Source organism: Antechinus flavipes, chromosome 2 (assembly GCF_016432865.1).
Source record: "Antechinus flavipes isolate AdamAnt ecotype Samford, QLD, Australia chromosome 2, AdamAnt_v2, whole genome shotgun sequence".
Lineage (NCBI taxonomy): Eukaryota > Metazoa > Chordata > Mammalia > Dasyuromorphia > Dasyuridae > Antechinus > Antechinus flavipes.
The window spans coordinates 542,343,715-542,350,544 of record NC_067399.1 but is presented as its reverse complement, the minus strand read 5'-3'; positions in this window follow the sequence as shown (position 1 = coordinate 542,350,544).

Below are 6,830 nucleotides of genomic sequence, written 5' to 3'. Positions count from 1 at the left end.
AATACATTATGATCAAGTGGGATTCATACCAGGAATGTAGGGCTGGTTCAATATCAGGAAAGCTATCAGGATAATTGACCATATCAATAAAAAAAAAAAAACCCTAACAAATCATAAAATTAACTCAATTGATGCAGAAAAAGCTTTTGGAAAATACAGCATCCATTCAATTAAAAACATGAGAGAGACAGGGAATAAATGGAGTTTTCCTCAAAATGACAAGCAGCATCTATTTAAAACCATCAGCATGCATTAAATATAATGTGGATAAGCTAAAAGCATTCCCAATAAGATCAGAGGTGAACCAAAGATGCCTGATTTTACCACTATCATTCAATATCGTACTAGAAATGTTATCTTTAGCAAGAAGAGAAGAAAAATAGGAAGAATTGTACTGAATAATGAGGAAATAAAACATCACTCTTTGCAGATTATATGAAGGTATATGATGGAATACTTTAAGAATCCTAAAGGATCAACTAAAACACTACTTGAAACAACAACTTTAGCAAAAGTGCAGAATATAAAATCCACATAAGTCATTGGTATTTCTATATATCACCAACAAAGCCCAGCCGCAAGAGATAGAGAAATCCCTTTTAAAATAATTAAAATAACAAAATAATATAAAATATCTGGGAGTCTTACCTGTCAAGATAAATCTAAGAACTATATCAAAACAATTACAAAACACTTTTCACATAAAGTGAGATCTAAACAATTGGAAAAATATCAATTGTTCATGGATATATTTTAATATCTATTCACATGTATCATTCTATCTAAATTAATATACTTATTCAGTGTCATACCAATCAAACTGCCAAAAAATATTTTATATAAATACAAAAAAATAACAATTAATCTGGAATAACAAAAGGCCAAAAATATGAAAGGAATTAATGGGGAGAAAATGCGAAGCAAAGTTGCCTAACTATACCGGGCCTAAAATTATTTTATAAAGCAGCAGTCAGCAAAACCATTTAGTACTGGCTAAGAAATAGAGTAATGGATCAATGGAATAAATTGGGTACACAATATATAGTAGTCAAGAGACTCTAGTAATCTATTGTTTGACTAACCCAAAGACTCTTAACTTCTGAGATAAAAACTCCCTATTCAATAAAACCTGGGGGGAAAATAGAAACTAGAAATGATAGAAACAAGACATAGACCAGTATCTCATATCCTATACCAAGATAAGGTAAAAATAAATTTATGATTTAGATCAAGAGTGATACTATAAACAAATTAGAAAAGCAAGGAATAGTTTAGTCTGTCAGATCTTTGGAGGAGGGGGATTTATGACCAAATAAGAACATTATGAAATACAAAATGGATAATTTTGATTATATTTAAAAAATTTCACATAAACAAAAGTAATGTGGACAAGATTAGAAGGAAAGCAGAAAGCTGGGAAATAATTTTTGGGCAGTGTTCTAAAATATAAAAAGAATTGATTGTAATTTAAAAAAAAAAGTCATTCCCCAATAAATGGTCAAAGGATATAAACAAACAATTTTCAGATGAAGAAATTAAAATCACTTATAGTCATATGAAAAACTGCTCTAAATCACTATTGATTAGAAAAATACAAATTACAACTTCACACCTGTCTGATCGGTTACGATTATAGGAAATGAAAATGATAAATATCAGAGGGACTGGAGCTCTGAACTGATACAGCCAATATGGAGAGCAATTCACAACATGACTAATATGGAAATATGTTTTAAATGATTGTACATGTATAACCTACTTGGGTATGGGACCCTGCCAAGAGGGAGTACAGAGGCCACCTCGATCTTTGGTGTATAATAAGTTTTCTGCCATGTTACAGAAATGCCCTTGTTGAGCAAGGAACAATGATGCATGACTGGGAAAGGGATTGGCCTGAAGGTCACAGCATAGTTGCTCTGGGATGCCTTGACAGGGTCTCTCTCCTGTGAGCAAGTTGCTGAAATAGCTGGAGGAGCTCTCCTCCCCTTGACAGATACCATGCACATGCAAAACCCACGAGCTGTTTCTCTGAATGATGATTGGGGATTGCTGATCATGCTTGCAAAAATGTATATAATAAGTCTGTGCTGCATAATAAACTCTTTTCACACTCTATGAGTCTCCTGCCTCCTTCATCTCACCTCTGAAATCAAAGGGCTCATATACTTTGAACTTTCAATCGCCACAACAATAACCTGTATCAGATTGCTTGCTGTCTTCAGGAGGGGAGAGGGAAAAAAGAAAGAGAGAAAAAATTTGAATTGAAAATTTTTACAGAAATGAAAGTCTGTGAGGAGAAATTTTGAGCTTCTAATTCTCTCCTCCAGTTCCTTCCTCACCATTGAAAAAGCAACCAATATGATGCAAAATATATTTCCATACTAGTCATGTTGCAAAACAAAACAAAGCAAGAAAGATAAAGAATATACTTTAATGTGCATTCAGTTTGTCAGTTTTCTCTGAAGGTAAATAGTATTTTTCATCATGACTCCTATAGAATTGTCTTGGATCATTATAATGATGAGAGTAGCTAAGTCTTTCACAGTTGATCACACCAATAGCTGTATGTACAATGTTCTCATGATTCTGTTCACTTCACTTTGCTTTTCACTTTCACTTTTTGTTGTCTTCCCAGGTTTTTCTGAAACATTCCCCTTCACTATTTTTATAGCATAAGAGTATTCTATCAGTCATATAAACTCCCCTTATCCTATTCCCTCCCCATCTTATTTTTTTTATAGACTTTGGAGGATGCAATACTCGTCTAAATATATATAGGTATTGTTCCCTTTTTGTCCCTTTCCTAATGTGAGTAGGATTCCAGAACTACCAGCCCTCTTTTCTCCATCTAATTCCTTTATGTCAATTCTTGCTCTCACACATTATTCATATAATTACTGTTTTTATCTTTTGCTACATATTTTTGCTTTTTAGAATCACATCATACTCATCTCTATCCCAATCCTTCTTTGGAAACTACCTAATTACTAGTAAGATTTATGGTTTTACATTTCCATGTATAATAGTTTGTCTTTATTGAATCCTTTGAAATTAGTCTTTGAGGTATATTTTTCTTGGATATTATATGTTGAATTTTCTATTAGTTCAGGTTTTTTTGCATCAAATTCTTGAAAGTCTTTCAATTTGTTGAATATCCATTTTTTTAAATTCAAGATTATGCTTAACTTTGCTGGTTATGGCATTTTAAGTCCCAATCTTAGTTCTTTTGTGTTTCTATGTACAGTATTCCAAGACCTGTGGTCTTTTAATGTAGCTGCTGCTACGTCTTGTGTAATTCTAGTTGTGGCTCTGATGTATTCAAATTGTTCTTTCCTTGTTGTTCATAAAGTTTTCTCCTTCATTTGGAGGTTTTAGAATTTGACAATTTGTAGGTTTTTCTAATAGCATCTCTTTCAAGTGGTGATCTGTACACTTTTTCTATTTCTAGTTTCCCCTCTTGTTCTAATACTTCAGGACAATTTTCTGTAATTCTTGTATTGATGTATCAAAATTCTTTCATTGAGAATAACTTTCAGGCAGTCCAATTATTCTTATCGTTTCTCTTCTTGATTTATTCTCCAGACCTGTTGTTTTTCTTATATCTCATATTCTCTTCTATTTTTCCCCACACTTTACATTGTATTTTATTATTTCTTGGTCTCTTATAACTTCACAGGCTTCCCCTTGCCCAGTCCTATTTTTCTAAGAGTCATTTTCTTAAGTTTCTAGATCTCCTTTTTCAGTTGGTAGTGGCTTTCTTTTCTTTTTCTTTTTTTTTATTATTATAACTTTTTATTGACAGAACCCATGCCTGGGTAATTTTTTTTACAACATTATCCCTTGCACTCACTTCTGTTCCGACTTTTCCCCTCCCTCCCTTCACCCCCTCCCCAAGATGGCAAGCAGTCCTATACATATTGAATATGTCATCATATAGCCTAAATACAATATATGTGTGCAGAACCGAACAGTTTTATTGTTGCACAGGAAGAATTGGATTCAGAAGGCAAAAAATAACCTGGGAAGAAAAACAAAAATGCAAACAGTTTACATTCATTTCCCAGTGTTCTTTCTTTGGGGGTAGCTGCTTCTGTCCATCCTGGATCAAGTTAGTTTGCCTGTATTTGTTTCTTTTTTTTATTTTATTTTAATTTTCTATTTATTTTAAATTTAAATACAAAAGAAGGAAAAAAATTCTATGTACACAAAAGAACATAAAAGAGTACTCAATATAAAACAATAGATTTTCATTTCAAGAACACCTATATAAATATTACACATTGTTTTCAAAGCTACCCTGTGTTTTCTTTGCTTTTTCTTATTTTCTTTTGTTCTCTGCTGTGTATTTCTTACCTTATTCAGCACTCCCAAAGAAGGCTACAATTAAACATGATTATGTATATGTGTGTGTGTGTGTGTATACATATACACATATATACAAATACTCACACATACACATATATATATATGTAAAACTATACTAGGCATATTTTTCCTTATTCTCTGGAGGTAGATATCATCTTTCATAGGTCCAAACCTTTCTATGTTTTTCTAATTCAACCAGCTCACTATTTCCTTGTACATTTCCACTCCATTAGGACAGGAACCATAATATATTTTATTTAATACTCAAATCTCATCAAATATCTAGCAGTGGTAGGCACTACATGACTACAGTAGGCCTTTAGTAAATATTTGCTGATAATAGAGATAATATTGCTGATAATAGAGAAATTATTACTAGGCATATTAATTTGCTAGAGATAATTCAAGATTTTACAGGAAGCATTAAAGCCATACAACCTGGCCCAGAATTTTAAAAGCCTTTGATTGGTTACTTTCCAGAGATTAACTGGGTTGGATTAAGCTAAGGATATATCCCAATGAAAAAGTTTTCAACATTGACTCCTATAAAACCTTGTGTTACAAATTTCTCCTTCCCTTCCCATCTCCTCCCTTGCCTAGACAAAAAACAATCCATATATTATTTCTTAATATTGTCAGTTTTATTAAAAGCAAAATTTTAAATGTTTTCACATAGCATGTAGTAGGCTTTGTTAAGTATAAAATTCTGGGTTCACTGATTGTCAATTTCACATATTATAATTAGTTCCTGTTCATCACTTGCATTTATTAAAAAGTCTTATGATCCTGATGGATGTGCTTTGGTATGCTAGTTCTGTCTTTTGCCACTTGATAGTCATCAACTTATCAATAGTTAGTCAATTACCATTGAATTCCTCAACCTGATTTAGCTTTAAATCCTCCTTTTAGAGGTTTTACTAGGGTATGGCTGCTTGCACATGATCAAACTTCTGGGAGTCCTAAGTCAGAGTTGGGGGGCAGATGAACACCAGAGGTGGAGAAGCAACCCTGCAAAGAGCTCAGCAGGCTCTTACACCAGAGCTGCTTGTTCCCCCAAACACTCCGTACCCTCCAAGCTGAGGGTGAGGTAGGATGATATCTATCCCAAATATGGGAAGTCTTCCTCTGGTGGAATGGACAGATGAGAACAACTTTTTTCAACTTCCATGAAGCTGGCTGAGACAGCTGCTAGGGAGCACTTAAAGATCCCAGGCATCTGCTGTCTCTGGGCCATCTTCAGGGAGTAAGGCTGCAGACTTTGTACAGCTGTTTCACTTAAATCCAGCTCATATACAAGTCAAGATATCACCCATGATGTCACTACTCCTCTTTGAAAATGATGAATGGGCACTATTGATCATAGAAATGCAAATTAAGACAACTCTGAGATACCACTACACACCTGTCAGATTGGCTAAGATGACAGGAAAAAATAATGATGAATGTTGGAGGGGATGCGGGAAAACTGGGACACTGATGCATTGTTGGTGGAGTTGTGAACGAACCCAACCATTCTGGAGAACAATCTGGAATTATGCCCAAAAAATTATCAAAACGTGCATACCCTTTGATCCAGCAGTGTTTCTATTGGGCTTATATCCCAAAGAGATACTAAAGAAGGGAAAGGGACCTGTATGTGACAAAATGTTTGTGGCAGCCTTGTTTGTAGTGGCTAGAAACTGGAAATTGAATGGATGCCCATCAATTGGAGAATGGCTGGGTAAATTGTGGTATATGAACGTTATGGAATATTATTGTTCTGTAAGGAATGACCAGCAGGATGAATACAGAGAGGAAATGATACATGAACTGATGCTAAGTGAGATGAGCAGAACCAAGAGATCATTATATACTTCGACAACGATATTGTATGAGGATGTATTCTGATGGAAGTGGATTTCTATGACAAAGAGACCTAACTGAGTTTCAATGGATAAATGATAGACAGAAACAGCTACACCCAAAGAAGGAACAATGGGAAACGAATGTGAACTATTTGCATTTTTGATTTTCTTCCCGAGTTATTTTTACCTTCTGAATCCAATTCTCCCTGTGCAACAAGAGAACTGTTCGGTTCTGTAAATATGTATTGTATCTAGGATATACTGCAACATATCTAACATATATAGGACTGCTTGCCATCTAGGGGAGGAGGTGGAGGGAGGGAGGGGAAAAATCGAAACATAAGTGAGTGCAAGGGATAATGTTGTAAAAAATTACCCTGGCATGGATTCTGTCAATATAAAGTTATTATTAAATAAAATAAAATTTAAATTTAAAAAAAAAAAAAAAGAAAAAAGAAAATGATGAATGGGGGCAGCTAGGTGGCCCAGTGGATAGAGCACAGCCCTGAAGTCAGGAGGACCTGAGTTCAGTTCTAACCTCAGACACTTAACACTTCCTGGTTGATTGACCCTGGGCAAGTTACTTAACTCCAATTGCCTCAGCCAAAAAAAAAAAAAAAA